Source organism: Lissotriton vulgaris, chromosome 7 (assembly GCF_964263255.1).
Source record: "Lissotriton vulgaris chromosome 7, aLisVul1.2, whole genome shotgun sequence".
Lineage (NCBI taxonomy): Eukaryota > Metazoa > Chordata > Amphibia > Caudata > Salamandridae > Lissotriton > Lissotriton vulgaris.
In genome coordinates this window covers 1,505,279,200-1,505,304,992 of record NC_141695.1, presented here as the reverse complement: position 1 = coordinate 1,505,304,992, position 25,793 = coordinate 1,505,279,200, and the positions used below count along the sequence as shown (strand labels likewise).

Sequence of the window (25,793 nt, the reverse complement as noted above, 5' to 3'; positions counted from 1 at the left end):
AGCTCCACCGGTCATCGTCCAAAGGTTGCTCGGGCACCGCAGTACATACAGAAGGTTGTAGATTCTGCCTAGGGGGGCATCATTAAAAAGATCCGTCATGGGCGCTGGTCACAGTGCAGCTCTTGCCTGAACTTGATGGGTGGCGTTTGAAGTGCCATTCTCGGAGCCGGTGGAGTCTCGCAGTCAGAGATTACCTGCTGGGGATTCTGCTGCTTTCTCCTGGACATCTCCCACCCGTGGGAGTCAGCTCTCGTCACACCCAGGGTGCCCCCCGGATGCAGTGGGAGCTACCTGAGGCGTCCGATTGCGTTCAGTGTGCTCCGCACCTATCCCCCACGCTTTAGCTCCCTACTGTGTCAGAGTCCGCCCAAGGCTATATGGCTGAAAAGGGATGGGGCATTAACAATAAATATCTATCCGGTACGAGTGGTGCCTGTAATGGAAGACCCCTGGAGAAATAATGTTACACGGTGGCCATCTTTAGATCAGGCAGTGGGTATGTGCTCCCGTGTAACACTGATCCAGAGTCTTCATTCCCAACTGACCACAACAAACCAGGTCGTCGTAAATTCGATTCTCCGTACCCTCAAGGGACTACATGGAAGTCTCCTGCACTCCGCCAGTGTGAAGGGATGTCGCCTGCCATTTTGGGGTCATGCGGGCCGAGATATTTGCATTCCTCCTTTACTGTGGCCAAGTGGCAAGAATATGCCCAGCGCTGGTGAGTCCAGGGGAGGCCAGAAACCAACTCACTTCTCCGGGGACAAATTTGATTCAACAGCCGCCAGGCCAACCAGTACTTGCGGCTCCTACAGCTCCCTAGTTTGAGATTAGTGGTAGTTCCCTGGAGAGCGCCGTCTTGAGGTCCTACGAGGCGCGTCCCGCATTAAAAAAATCTAGCAGCGTTTTTATGTGGATTTAATTCAGGGACTCTCTGGACCTCTGAAACTCCCATTTAGATCGCCAGATGCATTCTCAGCTCCCCCACTCACCGTCCCTGCAGCCGAGTCAGCTATGGCGTGTTGGACGCTCAAGTCACCAGAGCCTTCTCCCGTGAGCACCCAGTGTGATCACTAGGTGCAGCTGCATCTCGCGTTATCACGGTGTCTCTTCAGATACCGTGGGTTCAATCGGAGATACTTGGGCTTATTGGTTGCAGCTTCGAGGGCTGTGTGTCTGCGACGCTAAGACTGCACCTTCGTGTCCTACGCTCTCCAGAGCCCGCAGCACCATTTTGGGCCAGGTCTGGTGGCATAGGGGACTAATGGGTCCACTGTAGGGGCCCATGTTTAACCTCTTGGTCACAGGTTCAAATTCCAGTGGATCCACTCAGCCTTTCATCCTTCTGAGGTCGATGAACAAGTTACTTACCTTCGGTAACGATATATCTGTAAGAAACATAGGTTAGCTATAGATTCCTTACCTTAGTATTACACCCCCTACCCAACCCCCCACCAGGCGTCAGACTGGATCCAGAAAGTTTTGTCAGCAGTACCCCTGCGCGTCGGAAGGCTCTGCGTTAGTCATTGGAGGCGTGGTCACTGGGATGACGTCGCAGTAGGTACATCGACACCTCCCTCGCACGCGGACGTCAGTTCTGTACACTACTTTCCACGCCAGAAGAGCCATGCAAGAAATTTACCACTGGTGCACAAAACTAGGGCCCTGAAAGGAAGTCCTTTACACTAGAAGTCCATTCCCTGAACAGGGAGGATGGGTGGGGCAGTAATGAATCTATAACTAACCTATGTTTCCCACAGATATATAATTACAGAAGGTAAATAACTTGTTCATCTGAAAGAAACAGTTATAGATTCCTTACCTTAGAATAGATACCCCAGCAATTCCAACCCCGGAGTTGGGTATGCAAACTAAGTTCACACCAGAAAGTATTGGAGAACAGCACGGCCAAAGAAGCAGTCTCTCCAGACTTGGCTGTCCAGGCAGTAGTTTCTGGTAAATGTGTGCATCGATGCCCACTTAGCTTCCTGACAGATGTCATTAAGGGGGGACTCCCTGTCCCAAAGCAGCGGTATCTGCTGTTGCCCTGGTGGAATGGGTGCACAGTCCCACTGGGGGCTACTTCTTTGCCAAAGAATAGCAAGCTTTGATGCACAGAACGACCCACCTGGAGATGGTCCATTTGTGCACGGCTCGACCCTTCTTAGCGCCCACGTATTAAACAAAGAGCAGGTCGTCCACACGGAATTGTTTGGTGCGATCCAAGTAGAAGAAACGCACGTTTTTGAGCCAGATGGTGGAGCCTCTCTTCCTCTTTTGAAGGATATGGAAAGAAGGTGGGCAAAGTGATGGTTTGGCCAACGTGGAAAGAACTAACCACCTTGGCAAGAAAGGAAGGTCTAGTTCTGAAGACGACCTTGTCCGGATGGACAGCCAGAAAGGGAGGCTTGGAAGAAGGAGCTTGCAGCTCACTCACCCTGCGCGCAGGAGGTGATGGCCACCAGAAAAGTAGTTTTCAAAGTTAGAAGCCTGAGAGGACAGTTATGTAGCGGCTCAAAGGGAGCACACATAAGATATGTAAGAACCAAGTTCAAGTCTCACTGGGGCATTACGAAGGGAACAGGAGGAAAAAGATGAGTAATGCACAGAAGGAAGCGATTTACATCAGGGGACTTGAAAAGAGAAGGCTGATCAGGAATCCTGAAATGGCCGAGAGGTAGTCCTTTAGAGTGCCAGAGCAGAGCCCTGCTGGGCCAAAGAAAGGAGGAACAAGAGAACCTCAGAAAGAGGGGAGGAAAGGGGATCCACAGCCACAAGAATGGCTTGGGCCCGGTCATGCTTGATCTTCTTCAGCACTCTGGGTAGAAGTGGTATAGGTGGAAAGGCGTATAGAGGACCAGAACACCAGTCGCGACAAAAAGCGTCCCCTAGTGAGTGCAGTCTTGTAATCTCCAAAGCGCAGAATTGCTGACACTGCACGATCTCTTCAGTGGCGAATGGATCTAACCAAGGCTCTCCTCACTTGCGAAAGAGACCTCGCACGACCTCAGAGTGAAGACGCCATTTGTGATTCATCATACACCTGCGGCTGAGTCTGTCCACCCTGCCGTTCAGGGAACCTGCCAGGTCTTGAACCACCAGGGATATGCCCTGATGTTCCAGCCTTGTCCAGAGGCGGAGGGCTACCATCCAGTCTCCAGGGCAGACAGGACCGGAGCTAGCGTCAACATTTTGAACAACTTCTTCCAGAGGAAGCGGTTGACGTTCCTGAGATCCAAGATAGGAAGCAGGCCTTAGTCCTTCTTGGGCACCAGAAAGTAGTGGGAACAACAACCACGACCTACTTCTGGGACAGGAACTCGCTCCATGGCTCCCTTGGTCCACAGTGCTGAAACTTCCTGTTGGAAAAGGGCCAGATGATCTTCCGACATGCGATGGTACTGAGGTGGCATGGTGGGAGGGGTAGTCACGAAGGAGAGTGAGTAACCCGTTTGGACTATTTGCAAAACCCACCTGTCCGACATGATGGTGCGCCAGTGGAAGAGGTGATGATGAATTTTGTCTCCCACTGGCGTTTGGTGACCCTGAAAGGTCGGACTAGTAAGGTTTGGAGGCTGCTGCAGAGGGGGATGTGGTGGACTGGCCAGCCCGATTGCCCCCAGAACCACAGCGGTGGTTCCCATGTCCCCGGAAGCACATTGGCTGAACAGCTTGCACTACCCTCTGGCTCCTGGCAGAACGTGGTGGGGGATACCTTCTGTAGCCACCAAAGGGGCGAAAAGCAGAATGTGCCGGGCGGGTGGTGGAGAGGCCCAAGGACCTGACCGTAGCCAGAGAGTGCTTACAGTGCTCTAGCTTTCTCACCGAATAGGAGACGACCATCAAAGGTCATGTCCATAAGCTTGGATTAGACATCCCCTGGAAAACCAGGTGTAGCATCGAAAGGCTACCGACAAGGAAATCGTCCTGCCTAGTGAGTCGGCGGTATCCAGCCCACAACAGATGGTAAACTTCGCTGCGTCTCTTCCTTCGGCAACTGCCCAAGAGAGTACGGCTCAGGCCTCCTCCAGGCACTGAGGCAGCACTTGTGCAACAGTGTCCCACACAGAGTGGAGGCAACGGCCCAACAGACAAGCGGTGTTTACCAACCGCAGTCCCAACCTGGAGGAAAAAACATCTACTTGTAAAGATGGTCAAGCTTTTTAGATTCCGCATCTGGTGGAGCGGTAGGGAATGCGCCCTTGGAGGTGGAGACTTGAACCATCAAGCTCTCAGGGGTAGTGTGTTGGGAGAGGAAAGTGGGGTTGCCCAGGGCCAAGTGGTGGCGTTGGGCAATTATCCTGTCCACAGGAGCCCCCGTGTTGGGCCTGGACCGGGTGCCCAAAAGGATGTCTGTTAGAGCTTCATTAAATGGAAGCAGGGGCTCCGAAGAGCTCACTACCAGTTGAAGCATCTCCGTCAGCAGGTTAGTCCTGAATGCCATTGTAGGTAGCTTGAGGCAGAGAGCTTCGGCCGCCCTACGCAACACCACTGCGTACGACGCTCTCTCCGTAGCATCAACATGAGGAGACAACAACATACCAAGGTTCTGGTAAGGTATCCAGACCACTGGCTTCCCCCACTTCCCCTCTCTAGTTCGGTTTATAACCTAACTGGTTAGGTCAAAGGGTCTCCAGACCCTCCCGGTCCTCCTCTGGCTGCCAATCAGGTCTCAAAGAGCCAGGGTTGCACATAAGTACCCATCAGCGGCAGATCCGGCGTTGGTCGATGCCGGCCCGGCTCAGTGTCTAACTTGAGGTGGAGACCAGGGCCGGGGTCCGCTGTGTTCTCAGCCGACGCCGGCTTTGGATGTAGTGCCAGTGGAATCGGAGCCGGGGGAGGTGTAGCAAGGTCGACCGGCGCCGATCCGGATCCAGGCCTGTGGTGATGAGGCCTGTGTAGACGGGCCAGGCCCCCCAGCAGAGTCCGCAGTGCCTGAAAGCGCACCAGCAGAGTCAGGCTGCCCAAAGATGACGTGCATCGCTTCTTAAAATTGATGAAACTGGGCAGGGGTTGCTCGGGAGGGGGGGGGGGTGGAAACCCAGAGTCAGCCCTTTGTTCTCCGCATGCGGGAGGGGCACCACCCACATCCCTCATCGCGTCGGCCGAGGGAGCAGTCAAAGAGCGACAATCCTTCTTTGACTTCTTTTTGAACTTAGTCTAATCTGACCTAGAGTGCGAAGACTTGGAAGAAGAGTGATGGTAGATCCCCGACCCATCCCTCGACCTCCTACACGCCTGGGACCTCGAGGGGGACAGAGCAGACTGCCGGGCCTCGAAAAGCTTTCAGGCCCGCTCCTGCAAAGTCTTCGGGTTCATGGTCCGGCAGTCGGAGCACGACTTTTGGTTGTGGTCGCACTCCAGACAGAACAGGCACACGCTGTGCGGATCCATCACCGACATCAGTCAGCTACAGGAACCGCAAGCCTTGAAGACAGGCATCACTCGCACACAAAGAGTCGAACTCAAAAAACGATGTAGACAAAAGTCGAGAAAAAAAGTCAAAAAGTGACTGGAGGTACCACTCTCTCCTGATCTGCGTTTGCTGGCACGGAAAAAGAAAGAACTGAGGTCAGGTTCTACGTAGCTACCGCAACGTCATCCCGGTGACCACGACACCAACGACGAACCGGAGCAGACTGAAGCCACCTTCCGACGCGCAGGGGTACTACGGACAATTTTTTTTACCAGATCCAGTCTGAGGCCTGGGGGTAATTCTAAGGTAAGGAATCTATAACTAACTGTTTTTCAGATAAAATGAGTACCATTGAGATGGGTTAACAATAAACATCTGTTATTCAGTGCCAAGATGCCCACGGGCGAAAGTGCACTTTATAAATGCACGTTATGTTATATTAAATGCTTTTAATTTAAAAGGTCTATTCTTCATAGTGCAGTGTATGTGTGACATGGTGAACAACAAAATAGTTTTTCTTTTACAACAGTGCTCCTTTTATAAGAACTGTTAGCAACTCAAACAATAATCGGTCTTTCACAGTGATACAATGAATAGAGTTCAGTTGTGTCACCCATCGGTGGGAAAGCAAACCTTTTTAGAACTACACCAAAGTCATATTTCAAGCAACAAAATTAAGTTTTATGGAGTTAAGGAGACGGGAAAGGGAGTGGATTGAATTACAGAAGCCTGCCAATAAAATGTATTTGATTATTCAAACCACTCCAGGGATGGAGCCCACTTTGAGATTATGCTGAATACCTGGGACTGTTGATAGGAGTTCTGCATGGTCTAGCCAGGTATCAGCTTTCCTTTGCCTTGTGCCATTTTGACCCCAAAGCAATCCTTTTTGTTCCTGCGACAAGTAGTCTTTCCAAACCCTGGTGCACTTTAAAAATCTTTTAGTATGAATACAATAAAATCTACAAAAGACTTCAATCCCATTACTTCACCTGAGTTATGCATTGGTTTTGCCACTTTTCGTAAATTGGCTCTCCGCCATAAGCAATCTTTATTGTTTTAGTTTAATATATCATTTCACATTTATTATTTCTACGTACATTGGCTATTTACAATTTTAGACATTTGGTCTGATGTGCTTTACGATTGTTTTAATGATCAAATGAATCTACAGATTGAGAGCCTCGTTAAAAGCAGCAGAAGTTTTTAGGTGGTTACTGTGGGGGTGAGTCCTTCCGTCAATACTTTGGTTTTGATCTCCTGCATGGGAAGTGTTCAATTAAGAATTTCTGATGACAGTCACAAAAGAGGCATGGAAACTGGGGAACTTCAACCCATGTGAGGGAAGGGGTCTAATCCACTGGCATCTTGTAGGTCCTCAAAAAAAAGTAGGCGCTTCTAAAAGGTCAACATCATCATAACACATATCTGGGTCTGAGAAACTGTCACAGCGATCACGTTGCCTGCAGCATTTGGTTTATATGGAGGAGGTAGGAGCACTAGAGCGCCAACCTCCTTCCACAGGAAATAGGTGGACATAGCAGCAAAGAAGTTAAAAGAATTTAAAAAAGAAAGACTCCCTCCACAACAAACGAGCAACGCCCGCGGTGGACTGGGGTGGGGGGGTAGGGGGTGTCTAGCACACAACAATAAGGTGAGGTGAAATCAATAAAATGGTCTCAATTCACTTTTAGCAGCATACAAGAAATAGCAGCAATTTAAGAGAAGCACCGCTTGCAGGTGACAGCGCGTCCTTTGGTTTCTTGTTGATTACATCTTGAATTATTTTGGTGCAGTTTAAATGCTGGACACTTGTTCCTTTGTGTAAGCCTTGCAGCTCAGAGTGGCACCTACCCATGATTGAGCTGAAGGTTTCACAAACAAAACCTAGGGGTCCTAAAGGAGTTGGTAAGCATTACATGGGGAGGTCGCACACCCACACCATATAATATATCCCATATCCTCACACAAGCCAACACTGCATGGCTGAGGGCTTTAGTCCTTTGCGGGAATCACTCCCTTAAGAAATATTATGTGATATTTTGGCATTTTCTACACCTCACATTCCCTGGGCAGCCTTTGTATATGTAACTTTTGAAGAGGAAGCTATGCCCTGGTTGAAATGTTTCCTCCTGCTTGCATATCATTACTAGTTTCCCAAATTATTCAGAGATAAAGGGGATCTGCTCCTGGGTTTCTTCGTTCTTTCCCTTCCGGATCTAAGATCAATTTCATAATCTATGCAGTGTATCTCCAGTGAAACATTGCGAGTTGAATCAGAATAAATCAAATGTTATACCAAAGGTGTGCCTATGTTTCTCTGAAAGAAGTTTCTTAATGACAGATCTGAAACTGGCTTGAGAATCTCCTGGTAGTGGGAGCAAATATAAAAAGGTGGGAGATTTCTTCAAATGTTCTGGCAACACCAAGCTCCTCTTCCTTCTCAGATTAGTAGTGGTGGTGTTTCACCACTACGTATTGCGCACAAGCATTTTGTTGTGATCTAGTCAGGCCAACACAATATATTCTATTTAGACAGACTTTTGGATAGTCCGAGTCCTACCAAGAAGTTAATAAGCCTGTCAGGTAACCCCTATCTGACCCTTTTGATCACCTTTGAGTCCTTGGACTCAAATGTTCTCTTTTTTTCCACTATGTTCTCATCTTCCAGGTTTTGTAAGGCAGTTCGATGGACTGGCTATTTCTTCTCATTTCTGTTATATCAATGTACTAGCGGCCTCCAAGAATGCTGCGTAGCATTCTACCTCCATCACCCTAAACTCCATAGCATCTATATAGGTCGCCTATGTTTGCAGAGTGAGGTTTTCAGATCCTCTATGCTACGTTCCATTCCCTTTTCCAGGCCTTTCTTCAAGTCCCTACTGAAGGCCTAAAGCAAGAGTTCTGGAGGTCAGCTTTTGTGATTGCCCATGAAAAGGGAAGCCCTGCAAAATAAAATGTCAGACTCCTGTGGATCTAGTGGAGCTTCTCTTTCTCAAGCCTGCGTAGCTTGCAAATATGGGCGCTCTCCTTTTGGAGTTATGTTTTTCGGGGCATTCAGTTCGAGTAGATATCGAAGATTATTTTTGCTGTAGTCGGAGTCCTGAATCGCAAGCTCTCCCCCACTAGCTACAATGGTATTTTTCTTGTGCAGTATGGTGCTGTGCATGTAACCTTGAATGATCTTCGGATTGTTTGAAACGCCCGTCTGCAAGGGAGCCAGCAGCCCCTATTCTTTTCTGGCATGGTATTGCAGTGGTTACTCCCCGAGATACTGAATACAATTTCAGGGAGCTGGGACACCAGGAGATGAATATGAACAATAGTTACTTACCAGTAATCTGTGGTTCTCCAGTATTGGTGTCTTTCATAGATTCACATGCCTGAATCATTCCCCGTCAGAGTGAGTCCCACAGTACATATAAAAGCAATAATATGTACAGAATTCCCAAAGAAACCTTGGTAATATCCAGCCAGGAATCAAAGTAGCCCTAAGCTACAAGAGCAAAAACTTCCACACTCATGGCTATCCTAGTCATTTTGTATAGTCCAAACTGCAGCCAATCAGGCGACAGCACCTACCAGAATGTTCTCCCCAGAAGCTCAGGCTCTCAGATTTTCTTGCACAGGAGTGAAACAAAACATTATAGTCTAAACAGCCTCTGAGGGGAGGCGGGCGGGTTGCATGTGAATCTATGAAAGACACCAATACTGGAGAACGACAGATTACAGGTAAGTAACTATTGTTCTTCTCCAGTATTTGGGGTGTCTTTCAAAGATTCACATGCCTGAATCAGAGTGGATAGCAGTACATAACATGATGCTCGTTAGACACTATTTGTATCACAGTATACATATAATAAAGAAACAAGAGTAATAGCATAAACATATATATCAATGCATCAGCACTAATATATGCATACTAGATCAGGATATATAACAATATGTAAATAAGCATCTAAAAAGAGCAAGTGGAGAAGGCAGAACAGAGGCTCACCTTTTATTTAAAAAGATTCCGGAGAACATCTTGTCCCACTGACGTATCTGCATCACTTGCAGCGTCCAAACAGTAATGCTTGGTAAAGGTAAGTCTCCTGGACCAGGTTGCCGCTCTGCAGTTCTGATGAAGAGGCACACCAGCAAAGAGAGCAGAGGATGAGGAGATCGCTCTCGTAGAATGTGCTCTTGGCATGGTGCGTAGAGGCCTTCCCGCCCCCTGAAGACACAGACTAATCGCCGAGGACATCCAATGAGCTATGGTATGTTTGGATACAGAGTAACCTTGACGTAGCCTTCCATATGCTACGAAAAGTTGATCTGATTTTTAAATTGTAGCAGTTCGTTGCAGATAGAACTTGAGACATCTCCTGATGTCAAGGGAATGCAAAGCTCTTTCTGCCTCTGTCTGAGGATTTGATTTTTTTTTTTTCAGAATTACCGGTTCACTAAGGTGAAAATCCGTAGGAACCTTAGGGATGATGCTGGGGTTAGAACGAAGCACCACTGAATTAGATGTGAATTGCAGAAAAGGTGACTTAATAGTGAATGCTTGAATGTCGCTGACCCTTCTTGTTGATGCCAGTGCCAGCAGCAGAGATACCTTTCAAGAAAGGAACTTAAGGTCCACTTTATGAATAGGTTCAAAGGGGTGTTACATGAGTTGAGCGAGCACCACATTCAAATGCCAAGATGGAGGTGGACGCCGAATAGGGGGAAACATACGAAACAGCCCTTTAAAAAATTGTTGAATAAGTAATAGAGTAGAGAGAGTTAGAACCATCTTGACAAAACCTTGAGATAGCTGCTAAAAACACCTTCAACGTGGAATGAGATAATCCAGACTTTGCCAATTAAAGAAAGAACGGTACAATCTGTTCTGGCTTGGCATGAATGGGATGCAAATTGACAGATTGACACCAAGTGCAGAACCTTTTCCACTTGAGTTTGTATCTCTTGATTGTGGCAGGTGCTCAAGCATTGGCTAAAACTTCTTTACACTCTGCAGGAATATTTTAGTGTGCAAATTCAAGGTGTTGAGGAGCCATGCCGCTAATTTCAAGGATGCTGGGGCAGGTGACAGATCTGACCCTCTTGAACGGACAGAAGGTTAGGTATTGGTGGAAACTGAATGGGATTGCACTCTGAAAGGAGGAGAAGCTCTGTGAACCCATCTGCGGGCAATGAGAATGAGGCGACAAGGCTGCTTCTTCATCATCTTGGAGAGGACTCTGGGAATCAGTGGAAAGGCGTAGGCATATATTTGTGACCAGTTCATGGAAAGAGCCTTCCCGCATGAGTCCCTTTGGGGAAGCCAGCTTGCAAAGTATGGGCATTTGCGGTTCTGGCTGGTCGCAAATAGGTCGAGCTTGGGACTGCCTCGTTTTCGAAAAACTCGATCTAATGTTGGTTGATGCATGTCCCACTCATGGTTGGACATTTGAGATCTGAGAGAATCCGCTAGGACATTGGAAACCCCTGGAACATGGACCACTGAGAGTGATCCTCTGACGTAGTGTCCAGTCACAGATCTCCTGGGCTTGCTGAGAGAGAAGGACCAACATTGTACCGCCCTGTTTGTTTAGGTAGCGCATACTTGTCGTGGTGTCCGTCCGAATCAGCACTGACGTCCCTAGTATGATGGCTCGAAAGGACTTTAGAGCCAAGAAAATGGCACACAACTTCAGAAGGTTGATGTGCCATGTCCTCTGTTGTACATTCCACTTTCCGTTGACTGTCATTCCCTGAAGGTGTGCCCCCCCATCCTTCGAGGGAAACGTCTGTTGTGATTGTGAAAGTTGGTACTTCCGATAGGAATGTACATTTCTCTCACAAGTTCTTCATCAGAGTCCACCAAAGCAATGCTTTTTGCATTCGAGGCGTTATGAGAATGTTGAACGATCCTGCAACCATTGGAGGTTGAGTTCTTGCAAAGGACTCATTCTGAGACTGCAATTTGATATCAACGGGATGCAGGATGAAATCATCCCCAGAAAAGATTTGAATAGTCGAACTGAAACGCACTCTTTTTCTTGCAACAGGTGGGCTAATTTTCGGATCTTGTGTTGTCTCTCTTGAGACGAAAGCCTGCGTGAGTTGGGTGTATAGTGTGGCTCCCAAGAAGGTCTTCCTTTGTGACAGAATTAGATGAGATTTGTCGAAGTTAATTGAAAGACCGAGAGACTGGTACATTGATAGACATCTTTGGACGTGTATGTTTGCCCCTGATAAGGAATTCACTTTGATAAGGCAGTCGTCCAAGTAAGGGAAGATTTTAACGCCTTCCAAGCGAAGGTGTGCGGCCACCGGAGCTAGCACCTTTGTGAACACACAGGGTGCTGACCGTAGTCCAAAGGGAAGGACTCTGATCTGAAAATCCCTGCCAGCCACTCTGAACCGTAAGAACTTACTGTGCCTGGGGAGGATCAGCACATGAAAATAAGCATCTTGAAGGGTGAAGGTGGCCATGTGATCACTTACCGAAAGAAGCTGGAGGATTTCTTAAGCTTTAACATCTGGAAGAACAATTTTTTCAGATATTTGTTGAGGGCGCGCAGGTCGAGGATGGGGAGCCATTACCCTGTCTTCTTGTGTAGGAGGAAGAATCTGGAGTAGAATCCCGTTCCTCTTTGCAATTGAGGGACTTTTTCTATCGCTCCTTTCCGAATCATTAAATTTATTTGGGAGAACAGCTCCTTGAGATGAGCAGGAGGTGGGCCCTTGGGAGGAGACTTTGGAGGGGTTTTGATGAATTCCAAAGTGTGACCTCTGGCCACTATATCTAGGACCCACTTTTCCGTAGTAATCTTGGACCAGTTCAAGTAGAAATGTGATACTTTTCCTCCAACCTTTGACTGGGGAACGGGCAGAGATGATGGCAGGTGGCATCTCTCATTGTCTCTTGGAGGAATCCCGCCCACGATAGGAGGATTTCCTCTTCGATTGAGAGTAGTTGTTACCTCGCTGTCTGTATGTCTGTTTGTATGGTTGATACCTCTGGTTACTTTGAGAGGTTTGGTACGATCTATGCGGATTGTAGCCCCCTCTATTGGAGAAGGACCCACATCCTTTGGCACCACGAAAGGACGATTTACGAAACTGAAGGCTACCCAGTGATCTTGCCATGGTGCTGGAGTTTATTTTGATAGTCATCCAACTCCGATAGTACAGACTTGTCATCAACTTCTCCTTCCTCTCTGTCCTCATCAGTGTTGATAGCCTCCTGGGAATGGTGAGATTGTGCCGGAGAAGGTGGACCTGCAGATCGCACTGCGGAAACTGGTGCTGAAGAAGTTTGTCTTGGTGATCTTTTCGCCGATACAGATACTTGAGGCATGGGCTTCGAAGGAAGCGACTCAGCCAATTCAGATGGATGAAACCTGCGATAATAGTCGTCCAATATATACTGTAAGTTGTTGAGGAGAACTAACGGCATCTGTGCTGAAGGCACCGTAGCAGGCGCATGATGTTCAATGAACTGCTCCTCTTCCTGATCCTCATCCTGATACTTGATGAGCAGCTCAGATGAACTCCTAGCAGTGTGGAACCTGTCATCCACATCTGAATGCTCCTCCTCATCGTCAGAGTCCAGTAACTGGTCAGGTAACTTCAGCGGGGAGAGAGCCGCTAATGAAGAGCCCCGTCTTTCTAACAAAGACACTGCCGTAAACGGTTGGGCAAAGGAGATCGAAGACTGTGTGGCAGCCCAAACTTGTAATCCCTTACAAGACGATAGAAGAGGCGTCGATGGTTGTTCCATAGACGGTGCCTCCGATTGAGATGGTGCGAGACAGTCGACTTCGTCAACGGGGCAATCGTCGCCAACAATGTTTTTGCGACAACAAGGCAATTTTCGTCAACGATGCTTTCGACGATGTGGCAGCCGACGATGAGGTAGTCTTCGTCGACGGTGAGGTAGTCGACAGGAAGTTGATCTTTGTCAACGAGGAATCAGTCGACGGGGTGGCCTTCGTCAACGATATACCTGTCGACAGGATCTTCTTACCCTAAGTCGCAGACGTTGAAGCGTCGACGATAGATGGCATCACTTTCGTCGACAAGATGGGTCGAACTGTCACAGAGACCAGCGTCGACGGAGAAGAGGCCGACTACATTATCATTTTAGGCCTCGGCGACGAAAAGGTGACTGTCGACGTTGAAGTAGTGTCGACGAAGGTAGTCGACGTCGGAGGAGTCTTCGATGCCGTCAACGAAGCCACTTTCTGAGGTAAACTTTTTTCAGGAAGTCTTTTAGAAGCCAGAGACTTTCCAGACTTTCTCGGGGGTGTAACAGGTCTACATTTTGAAGGTGGAGAAGCCTTTGAGGAAGAAGTGGAAGGCAAGGAAGAACCCTTAGTGGATTTTGCTTTCCTCGACACCTTAGCCCCAGGAGAAGATACATCTTCCTCAGCCATCCTCTTCCTAGAGGATACAGATGACCCAGAGGCCACACTTCCCACCTCAGATAATGGGTTGTCTTGATCCTTGATCTTCTTCAGCCACAGAAGAAGGCGGCCTTCCCTATCTCTGAGGGAAGGTCCTGCAGATCTTACTATCCCTCATCTCATGATCCGGATACAGGCAGTAGATTAACTTCTTGTGGGGGTCTCCTGAAAAAAGCCAGAGCTTCCCACAAGATTCACAGGGCCTGTAGAGAGATTTTTTAGAAGATGACATTCTAAAGGTAGGTGAAAAAACCAGCCAAAAGAGTAGTACTGAGCAGAGCTCAAGGAGACTCCCTTCACACGACGTGCGGTAAAAAATCTGAGAGCCTGAGCCTCTGGGGAGAACATTCTGGTGGGTGCTGTCGCCCGATTGGCTACAGTTTGGACTATACAAAATGACTAGGATAGTCATGTGTGGAAGTTTTTGTTCTTGTACCTTAGGGCTACTTTACTTCCTGGTTGGTTATTACCAAGGTTTTTTTTTTATTATTATGTGCATATTATTGCTTTTTTATGTACCGTGGGACTCAGACGACGGGGAATGATTCAGGCATGTGAATCTATGAAAGACACCCCAAATACTGGAGAATCCTCAAGTTCTTCCAAGAACAAGACTCAGTTTTGCGAATGCTGCATCAACATCAGTGACCGCTACTACATAATTGCTGCCTGGCTCCTTATCATTGAAAGGGTTATTTATGCAAGGGAGTCATCTTAATTCCAAGCAGGAACACCACTCTACTGGTATCTTTATAAGGAAGACCTTAAGGAACTGCTTGTTACCTGCAGAGGAACACTGTTACCTGGGAGGCTATTTGTTAGACCTGGCACCATTGACGTGGGTCGCCTTTCCATTTTTGCTGTTGCCTCATGTGTTTTTGCTGGTATTAGATGCTTTGGGCACTGTGCCACTGCTATTCTGTGCCACAGTGCAAGTGCTCCCTACTGTAAATTGATGTATGGATTAGTGATTCCATGTTTGGCTATTTGGTTTACTTGTCAGACCCTAGTCTAGTGCACCAAGTGTGCCAGGGCGTGTAATCCAAATGCAGCTGGTGGGCCTGCAGCACTGGTTGTGCCACCCACAGAAGCAGCCTTGTAAAATGTGTCTAAGGTCTGCCATTGCAGAGCCTGTGTGAAGTCTGGTACTGTCATGCTGACTGGGCAAGTGCACCCACTTCCCAGTCCCTAAACTTCCCCTTTTCTTCATATCAGTCACCCCTATGGTAGGCCCAAGGGCAGGGTGCATTGTAAGTAAAAGGTAGGACAAGCCCTGATGTGTGTGGTATGTCCAAATAGTGAATTACAGCCATTTTCGTTTTTCACTATTGCAGGGCTACCTGTTCTCCATAGGCCAGAATGGGCTGTTAGAGTTATTATATTTTATAATCCTAACTGTCTCAGAGAACATGGTAGAAATTCGAGTTTAGTATGCCTGAACTCAGAATAATAAAATACATCTTTTAGTAAAGTTTATTTTAATATTCTGTGTTTGCAAATAGCGCTTTTAGAATGTAGGTCTTTGCTTGTCTAACCATTCAAAACCTGCCTCTGCTAGGTTGTGTATTCCTATGTCTGGTTTTGAAAGTGACAGGGCTGGGGAATTCCAGGAGACAGGCTGAGTCACCCAGTGGTGAATAGAGAGATCTGCATCTAGATGGGAGGGAGGAGTCACGCCTGACCTTGAATAGGGCTGTGCCTGCCTTCCACAATGCTGGCTCCACCCCTGGGGAGCGACTGATGTCTCCGCCCTGCACACTGAAAGAAGAGGAGTCCTGTAAACAAAGTGCTCCAGGACTGTACTTGCCTTCCACAATGCGGGCTCCACCTCCTGTGGGGCGTCTGATGCTTCTGCCCTGCACTGTGAAAGGAAAGGAGAAGTCTGGTAAACAGAGTGCTTCAGAACTGGTTTGGACTGGGCAAAGGCACTTCTCCCCTCAGAGAACAAAGGATTTCTGGGTAAAAATATTGGGACCATGATCCCATGAAATTAGATCACTTTGGACTACAAGAAGAAACCGTTACTGAGGAGAGGAACCTGAAGAAACTAAGGAGAGACTATTCCCAAGCTGAAGTGCTGCTTGCGGGATTGGCCTGAAGTGGTTGCCTTACTGCCAAAGGAAGGAGAAAGGAACTTTGTATACTTTGCTTTCAACTTGTGAAGGATCTCCAAGGGCTTGGAAAAGAGCTTGCCTCTTGCTGAATTCTCAGAGACAACGGACTTCACCCCCCAGCTCCCCAGAGTTCTTGTGGAAGTGCCTGCTGCGGTTTTGGGCCTTCTGAGGAACTGTGTGTTGCAAGGAGCTGGAAGCGCGACTCAACAAGAAGAAGCGTGTCGCCGTCGCTGTGCCTGCCGTCGCAACTCCGGAGAAAGGAGGGTGTCACTGTAGGAAGGTACATCCTGACTATGGTTGCCCCCAACTTTTTGCCCTGTGTTTTAGCTGGTTTTTAACATAGTCGACCTGGGATCCTGCCAATCAGGACCCCAGGCCTACTGCTCTCTCTTTAAAATGGATTCCATGTACCCTAGGTGCATTTACCAATTGGTACTGGGCCACCTTATCAGACCCTGTAACTCAGGGCATAGGTGTACCCAGGGCCGCCATGGGCTGCAGCATGTATTATGCCACCCCTGGCTGGCCTCGTAAATTTGACACAACTGGCTGCACGACAGCTGGGGCGAAGACGTGTAACCACCCTTCGCTTTAGGTATAGTAGCTCTATATCTAACCATACAATGGACACCCGAGTTCCTATCAGTCACTCCTATGGCAGGCCTTAACAATCCTGAAGGCAGAGTGCGTGGGCTCGTGTGAGCTAGGTTCAGGCCCGAGCCGAGCCCGGCTACAGCTTGCGGAATCAAGACCCAATAGCTGTTCCATGATAACGCGTACCACATCGGTAACTTCGGTGTCGCGTTATCAAGGCATGTCGAGTAAGGTGTCATACGAATCGGGATGCTGCCCTCTCACCAACTCTGGCGACGAGGTTAGCATTCCGCCCTTCTAGAGGGACACGACATGTACGTAACTGTGAACCCCGGTTAAAGTTAACGAAAGCCTCAGCTCCACAAAATGGATGCTGCCACCACAGACACGAGTCTGACCTCCTGCTGCTGGGAGTCCTTCCAGCGAGGAGCGCTTGGACAAAGGGTTTCCTGTCAAGGGCGGTGTTCGCACCGTCCCAGACAGGGTTTGTGTATTCTGGGTAGGTAGGGCTTTTGCGAGAAGGTGACTGCGGAGTGGCACCCCGGTGCTCACTACGCATCTGCCGGTTAGAACCAGTTCCAGGGGCGACAGCCCTGGCCTGGGGAAAGTCCGGCAGGGGAGAGGGGTGTAACTACCCCCCTTCCTGGTCCCACCCTTAGGGCAGGACCTAGTCATGTACCCACCCCTTTCTTTAGGATAAAGGCCGGAGCGGGGACCCTTCCAAATTAGATCATCTTTGAATCAAGAATACTTTCTACGAAAGGACTTCAAGACTCTTCTCAAGATTTCTCCCTTGTGGCTAAGGAGTAGTCACCCTGCATCAGCGGGCACCATCTAAGAACTCTGCGGTTTGCTGTAAGTCCTTCCTCAAGGAATCCGACGGCCCAGCTCGACGAGAACCGGCTTCCCTGGCACCTCTGACCTCTACCCACGTCATCAGCTCAGCTGTGATCTGTGGGTGCGACGAGACCTCGAGGGACCGGCCATCATCAGAACCTGCACGCTCTTAAAAACCAGCACGACCATCGAGGTAACTCTCTGGTGAGTGCTCTGGGGTCCGAGAAGCCCCGACCCTGAGCCGCTCCAGCACCGAAGTGCAGTCTCCCAGCATCTCCACGATCTGCGTGGGGCCCTTCTGCTCGCTGCTCAGCACGTTGTCTGGTCACTAGCCGCTGGCCTGTGCCCTTCTGTGACGACATCCGAGAATCATCACTGCCGGTCTGGTTGCTCCAGACTGGCCCTTGCTTCCATCTTTCCGAGGAGCACCCCGGACCCTCCTGGTCCACTCAAGACGCCGACAGCGACATCCGTCGTGGGACAGCTCGCACCTCTACCGTGGTCGCCGACAACGCCTCCTGGTCCGAGAGACTGCAGAGCCTAGCGTCGCCCACTCACCTGGTCGAGGTGACGGCCAACCGGTGCCTTCCTGGTACCCTCTGACTACTGGCTAGTAGTACGAACTTGGTCCCCTCTGCTTTCAGGTTTCATCAATCTCCGATCCAGGCTTGGATCTCTACGAACTGTTCAGCACTGGTCGCCGGCCAGCAACTCCTTTTTCTTCCGGCTCCTGGCTCGTCAGCGAAGACCCCGACGCCTGTAAGACTTGTGCAGCCGCAGCCCTCGTGGCTAGGTAACTCGGCATTTCAGTGCCTGCATAGCCTCCTTACTCTAGGGTCCCGAGTCCCTCGCTTCCGACTTGCCTTAACCTTTCCGTGTCCCCGGACACTTGTTTTAAACTGTGCACTTGAAGTATTTACTAAAGAGATTTGGTTTGTGCTTAGTACCCTGTCCTCATAAAGAGTACAGGGCTGTTGTGATTCTTAATAAATATACTGCTTATTTTCATAACACTTGTGTGGTGTCCTTTCACTGGGTGTTCAAGGGGTACATGTGTGGTAAACAGCTGGCTTAACACGCCCTCTCGAGTCTTTAGCCTTAGACTGCTCGTATCCACGCTACTAGGATAGCTGGTCTATAGGTTGACTTACAACCAAACACCATAAGGGTCGTTGGAACGATACATAGCGGTCGCTAGAATAGCGAACGTTGCATATCGGGCCAACTTCTCACAGTCACCGCTGGAACTGTCGCAATGCACGCATCGGAGAGAAGCGTGCCGCAACGAAGAGGAAGCGTGTCGCCGTCACTGCTGCAACTCCGAAGGAGGGTGTCGCCGCTGTGGTTGTCGCACTGCACCGCATCAGGAGAAGAATCTTGCAATGAGGTCGCAGCGTGTCGCTGTCGCTGCGCCTGCCGTCGCAACTCCGAAGCCAGAGGGTGTCACCGCTGGAACTGTCACATTGCACTGCATCGACCCAAGAGCACCTCATATCCCCGAGAAGCGCGCCGCCGGAGCAGCTGCCATTGCATCTTGGATGTCACCGCTGTAGCTATCGCATCGAGCGTAACTTTCACGCATCGTGGGAGAAGAGCGTCGCCGCTGGAGCTGTTGTCGTCGCATCGTAAGGGTGTCGCCGCTGCAGTCCACGCATCAAACAGAACTACTCACATCCCCGAGAAGCGTGTCGCATCTGGAAGATCTTCACGTCTTTATTTCTTTGTACCTGACTTTGCCGCATTTCCCTTCGCTGCGACATTGCTGGTCGTGTAAGCGCAATGCAACTTAAGGTACTTTGACGCAGAGTGTCGCATCTAAGAACTGAACTAAGCTTAAATCTACCAAGTAATCATAGTGTGTATTTTAGTCGTTTATGGTCTTGTGGTAACTCTATATAAAGTCTACTTATTTTTTATATAAAACCTGTGTGGCGCCCATTTGTAGTGTTGTCACTGGGTTACTGTATGTGGTCAAAACTGCTTAACGTACAACGCCTCTGAAATAAGCCTGGACTGCTCGCGCCACGCAACCTAGAGGGTGAGCAGAGGTTATTTTAGGTGTGTAATCGCCTTGCCCTGACTAGAGGAGAGGGTCCCTTCTTGTCACAAGTACCTACCTGTGCCAACTAGAGACCCCCAAATCTAACACTATTCAATGAAATGCTAGGTCCTCTTCGCCTTCCTTTTTGGTACTGGACTCCTGCTGCCTTCTCTGACTCCGGACCGGCTGTCCACGGCTTCCTTAAACAGCCTGGTGAGTCCCCATTACCACCCGAGCCCCTGCCCCCTTCACGTACCTCAGGCAGGGTGTCTCGCCCTTTCGGTTGTGCAGTCTCAGGGACACCAGGTTCCAATTGTCTGGGCCTGGTCATGCCCACCATTTTGCTCCTCTCACCGCAGCAGCTCGCAAAGGCAAATCAGACATGCCCAAGATCTTGTTCTGAACTCTTGCCTGCAGGAGGTATCGCTTAACTACCCTTGCTGGCGTAATACTGCCACGCTGGCTAGTTGCCTGAACCCTATATTAGTGAAGTCTATAGCCAAATCAATTAGGGTTGCTGATGCTTTTTCTTCTTCATGCAAGATAGACTTAACATCTGGATGTTTGTCCAGCAGATCTAAATATGGAGCTAGATGGACCATATCTGCCAGTCATACCAGTCCAAAATGGTCATGGCATTAGCAGCTCTTATAGTCACTGCAGGCATAGTGGAAAATTGTTCCACATCCATTCTGCGGCCTTTTCGATATGGGGACACTGCCCAAGGTGCCATTGGGTTTCTCTTAAATCTCCGAGAGGCCTACATAAGAACATAGTTTGCCTTCGGGTGACCCCAAAATGCATCTGTGAATTTTCAGGGATCTTATATTGACTACACAAGGAGATGGACAGAGCGCTGAAACTTTTCAGACACTCACCCTAGTCACAGATCTGGGTTGAACCCATCACCGTTCTTTAGCTCACTTCGCCACCCCAGTTCAGACCCAGCCATATGCAAATGAGTCACCATTGTCGCAGTTGGAGTCACATTGCACCGTAACAAAGAAGTACATAACTTTACCTTAGCCTATAGTAGCAATGAAAAAAAAACAAAAAACACTTTAATAACTGATCCAGTTCCTTTAAAAGGAACCAAGCTCCAGCCACTCAGGCGACAGCATCCTTGGGAACACTCCCGCAGAGGAGAAGTCTGTCAGATTTGCAAGCACTAGTGGGAAAGGTAATCCTGTAACAATACAGGGAGCTCCTACAAGGAGGAGGGTGGGTCACATGTGAATCAATGAAAGATGCAGTACAGTCCTCATGGGAGGTAACAAATGGAGACAGGGCGATAACAAGGAGGGACTAACAAGCCTCATTATCAATCGGAATCCAGCAGTTACCAAGGACAATGACACCAGCCAATCAAAATTATGGGTGGAGAGAAGGCGAAGCTACCACAGCATACTAGAGTACTGCATGCCTCGCAGAGTGAGCAGTGTATGAGCGCTACCGCTAGGCTCGACCTAAAAAGGCACAGCCCCTTTACCACTTCCAGTAAAAATAACTAGAATTAACATTGCTTAATCCATGGCACATTATTTTTTACCCCATTTTTAATTCCAAATGTATAGTCTGCTTCCTATTGCTATTTTAGGTAAAGTATCCAAACACTAGAAAAACTTATTTGAAAAAGTAAGTGCTGATATCTGTGTACTAAAAATTAAAAAAATATGTGATATTTAACATTTTAAAGTTCTTAAAGTTTAGGTTATTTGACAGAGCCACATAATTTACTCCATTTCAATTCTCTATATAGCCTTGCTTCAAGGATAAATATTTAGGTAAAGTACCCAAGTCTAGAATTATTTCATGCCATACTTGGGGAAACTATTTTGTCATAACCGCTGCTTTAGGACATTCGTTTATTAGAGATATATGTACATCCAATGAGGGAGGTTACCTGACCATTAGAGCAAGAAAATATATTGAATGGAAGAAGGAGCAGGAGAAAAAAGGGGGTTAGGATGGGGCATGGGATGGGAGGGAGAGGGGATGAAAAGACTTGGAAATATTTATCAGTCATTGGCAGCTGGAATCGTTGTGCAGCCCTTTCCATAAGTCTATAGAAATCTCTAATGACAACCGTGGGAGAGTCCAGAGGATGTGGTGCAGGTGGAAAAGGGGTGGGAAGTAACTACTTGTTCCATTCATTAGGAATAGAGGGATTGTCTGCTACATCCCCTTCTTCCCAGTCTTTGTCCAATGAGGTTGGATCAGCTATAGGAGGTGCTGCAATGTTGGAAGCGGGTGTCATCCTAGGTGTCAAAAGGTGGAGGAATAGGACGAGGTGTTCTCAGAAATGGAGACTTAGTGGGTTACAGAAATCTTTTATAAAAATACTGCAGCAAGCCTTCAAAGTCGTGGAACAAGGTTAAAGGAATCTGAACCATACTTTCTTGGGAAGGAGAGTGGCTATAATGTTGGAAGTGTTCCTCATGCTGCTTAGGCCTGTCAGAGAATGTTGTCTGCTGCAATACAGAATAATCCTTCTAGGACTGTGCATCATCATCCTCCTGATACTTGATATGGAGCTCAGAAAAGCTGTGGGCCATTATGAATAGGGCAGCTCTCACCTGACTCTTCCACAACAAGTAGGTGACTTGGAGGGAGTGGAGAGACCCAACTTGAACAAGTATGTTCAGGAAGAAGGAAAGTTTTAGTCATTTACACTTTTGTCCATGATGTTGTTGAGTCAGTGATCACACATTCCTGTTGCAAGGACTTTTTTTTAATGCTTTCGATAGAGACAAAGTTGTCTCGATCGACGGGGCCCCTACGACCGTGCCGTTGTCGACTGCTGTAATGTCGCAGTTGATGGCGTCTTTGTCTTCCATATATTGTTCCTAACCGAATCGACAATGATGTAGTGGTGGGGGGTGGGGTCGACTTAGCAGATACCATAGTCACAGCCATCAACACTGGTAATGGACAGTGAGGTTGTCGTCATCCATATTTTTAAAAGTGATTTTAGGGTTTGTCCTCTAGGATTCTGAAGAGGACTTCTCTGGACACGCTTCTGTCTTAGAAGATGGAGTGGTAGGTTCAAATCTCACAGTATCGGATGAGAATTTTTTTTGTCCTTTTGAGAACAGTCTGCAAGACTCATTGCGAGTCTTTTTCAAGGCTTTTCTAGACTTCTACGATGTTCCTTGGTCACGTGAAGTAGAAGAGCCGTCACTATCTTCTTCCTCAGAAAGAGAAGATTTTTGATTTGGACTTCTACAGCCATAAAAAAGCCTCCCCTTCCCATCTTTTAGAGTCTTGGAGGAAAAAATGCAACAGATCTACAGTCCTTTGTCTTATGGGTGGGGTGGAGGCAGTATATACAGTCTGCATGATGGTCTTCAGAATGAAGTCTTTCCTTCCCACAGGAGCCACAGAGCCTGAAAAGACCTTTCTTTAAAGATTCGGACATGGTAGTAGGTTGTTTGAAGGCAACATTTCTCAAACTGGTTGAAGAAACTGAGCATAGCTCAGGAAGGCTCCCTTCACACGATGTGTTGTAGAAAATCTGTGGGACTCAGCCTCTGTGGTGAGTGTTCTAAAAGGTGCTGTTGTCTGACTGGCTGGAGTTTGGTTCCTTTTAAAGGATATGGATTGGTTATTTAAGTGATATGTTATGTACTGTGTTTTTATTGTACCATGGGACTCCCACTTTGGCGACGGGGAAAAATGAAATCATGTGAATCTATGAAAGATCCAATACTGGAAAACAATATCCTGATCAGTCACTAGTATTAAAAGTGCAAAGTATACATGTGGTTCTGGGAGCATGTGCTGGATTCATTTACTGTCAAATTCAAGCATGGCTGTTGCAGAACTAACCCAAACTGAGTACTGCAATAACTTAACCCCTTGTATACTCATGACGAGCACAGCTCGCCATGAGCCCCACCCACAGGTGGAGCGCTGGCGCTCCCACCATAGGTGCCCGATCTACATCTCGTTTACGGGGAAGGCAGGGGAAGACCTTCCTCTGCCTCCCCCCGCCCCCGCCCGCGTCATCAATGAGCGCTGACGTCATTGGAGGTTCCCCTTCTCCTTCGACGCGCAGGGAAGCCATTTGCTTTCTGCGAGTCGGAGGAGAAACAGGTAAGTTTGGGGGCTGGGCTTTAAACTAAAGAGGTATCGGGGGAAAAGAAAGGGTTTTCCTTTCCGTCAATGCCTCTTTAGAGCATTCCTGCTGCGCAGCAGGAATGCTCTACACACCAGGGATTTTTTTTTTTTAAATTGGCAGTGTTTGTGCGTTCGGGGAGCGGCCCCTTGGGCAAGGCTCGCTCCCCCTTTTGGGGGCAAATTCTTTTGCTTGGTCTTCCCCCCGGAATTTTTAATTAAAGGCATACTGGGTCAAAGAGCAGGGGGGTGGCCCCTTGGGCAAGGGTCACTCTCATAATGTGGCCCATTTCGTGCAGGCCTATTTTTTTGTTTTTGTTTTGGGGAGCGACCCCTTGGACAAGGGTCGCTCCCCTTTCGGGGGCAATAGAATTTTAATATTTTAGTACTATAAACCATGTACTGGGGCAAAGAGCAGGGGAGTGGCCCCTTGGCAAGGGTCACTTCTGTTGGGGGCCATTTTGAGTTGCCCTAATGTTTTTTTGTTTTGGGGAGCAACCCCTTGGACAAGGGTCGCTCCCCTTTAGGGGGCATGTTGCAAGCCTTTGGCTGCCCCCCGGGGGGGGGGGGGGGGGGGGGGGGTAACATTTTTAGAAAAACAACCATAATGGGACCGGTTACTGGCTAATCAGCCGTTATCAGCCAGGTTAGCTTGAGTCCAGTGGCAAAGTGAGCAAGGGACCCACGTCTGCCAACTTAGGGCAATCAAAGCGCACAGGGTCAGTCTGATTTGCATATGGCCATGTCTGAACTGGGTTGGTGAAGTGAGCTAAACAATGATGATGGATTAAACCGAGATCAGTTGACTGGGGGTGAGTGTTAGATTTGCTCATGCGCTCCGTCCATCATCCCCTTTGGTATCACCTTGAAGGGCAGTTCTGCTGTTTTTTTTTTTTGTAGGGCCACTAGGGCTTCAGGATTTATCTTTATGTTGGGGATCCACCCCTTGGACATGGGTCGTTCTCCTTTATGGGAGGATGATTGCGGCCTTTTCTGCCTTTTGAGTGGCAGAGTAGCAGTATGTGTTTAGTTCTTACTGTCCCCAAGGTGGGTAGAAGCCACTAGACACCAGAATGTTTTAATTTTTGTCTTGGTGAGGGTGGCCGCAAGGGTTGCTAACCTATTGATGTTATACTATTAGGCCCACCTACCCCTTAGCTTGGCAAGTTGGACTGGTGCATTTTTTGTATATGTGATTCTAATGTTTTTTTTTCTTTTTAAATCTAGTCTAAAACTTTTGATTCCTGTTTGCGATTTCGACAGTGTTTGTTCTGCAGTTTTGTGCAGTTGCATTTTTTAGGTAAGAAAAACATTTTTGTTGTATGTACTCCAAATGAGTAATCTTGCAATGTATGCATTTTTTTTTGTAAGAGGTTTCATAGTGGCATTTAGTTAGTGTTTTGTGCAAGAAAATCTTTGTTATGCGTTTTGCATGGTCTTAGGTGTATTTTTTTCTCTTTCTTTTTTAGTGGGATATTGTTGATCCATAATGTGTCTGTGCAGAGTACGTGGTGGTGAGTTTCGCTGCTTCTGGCAAGTGAATGGTTTTGTTTTGTAGTGTATAGGTATTTTTGATAAAAGTGAATTTTGTTAATTGCTTATTTTACATAGTGATTGTTGTTGTTGACTTGTGTGACAAGATACCTTTATTAGTAATCATTATGGCTAGCCGCAGAATGACTGCTCAGCAGGTGGTTGGTATGCTTCTTGAGTCTTCCTCTGAGCCGGATTACGACACTGACAGTGCGTCTGAGGGAGAGGAGGGAGGGGAAGATTATGGATGTTGAAGGTTCTCTCAGTGCAGATGAAGGGCCTGTTTTAGAGGAGGATACTGCTGTGCCGATGGTGCAAGAGGCATCTGGATTGCAGCCTGAGGCTGCTAGTCTTCCTACTGGAAGTGCTGGACTCTGAGTTGATCCTAACATGGTGCGGCCGTGTTGCCTGCCTTTAGCGGTGATGCAGGGTGTAAAGTGGATTGTGAAAACTTTTTGCCTATACAGTATTTTCAGTTATTTATGGATGATGTGTTTTTGGGCGAGATTGTCGAGCAGACTAATTTGTATGCTGAACAGTTTTTGAGGGTCAACAGTGACAAACTTAGGCCCACTCTAGAGCTACCCGGTGGACTCCCACAAATCTGGAAGAGCTGATGAAGTTTTTGGGTTTGACTTTATTGATGGGTTTGGTAAAGAAGCCGAACCTGGCTTCATATTGGTCTTCCAGTCCCTTGATGG

At 48.0% G+C, this 25,793-nt stretch overlaps 1 protein-coding gene across 2 annotated transcripts in view; it reads right to left on the bottom strand.

Annotated features, from left to right (window-relative positions):
• The window catches only part of SMIM19 (small integral membrane protein 19), a 159,028-nt gene that overhangs the window by 23,629 nt on the left and 109,606 nt on the right, over positions 1–25,793 (bottom strand). The gene's annotated exons all lie outside the window — the stretch shown is intronic.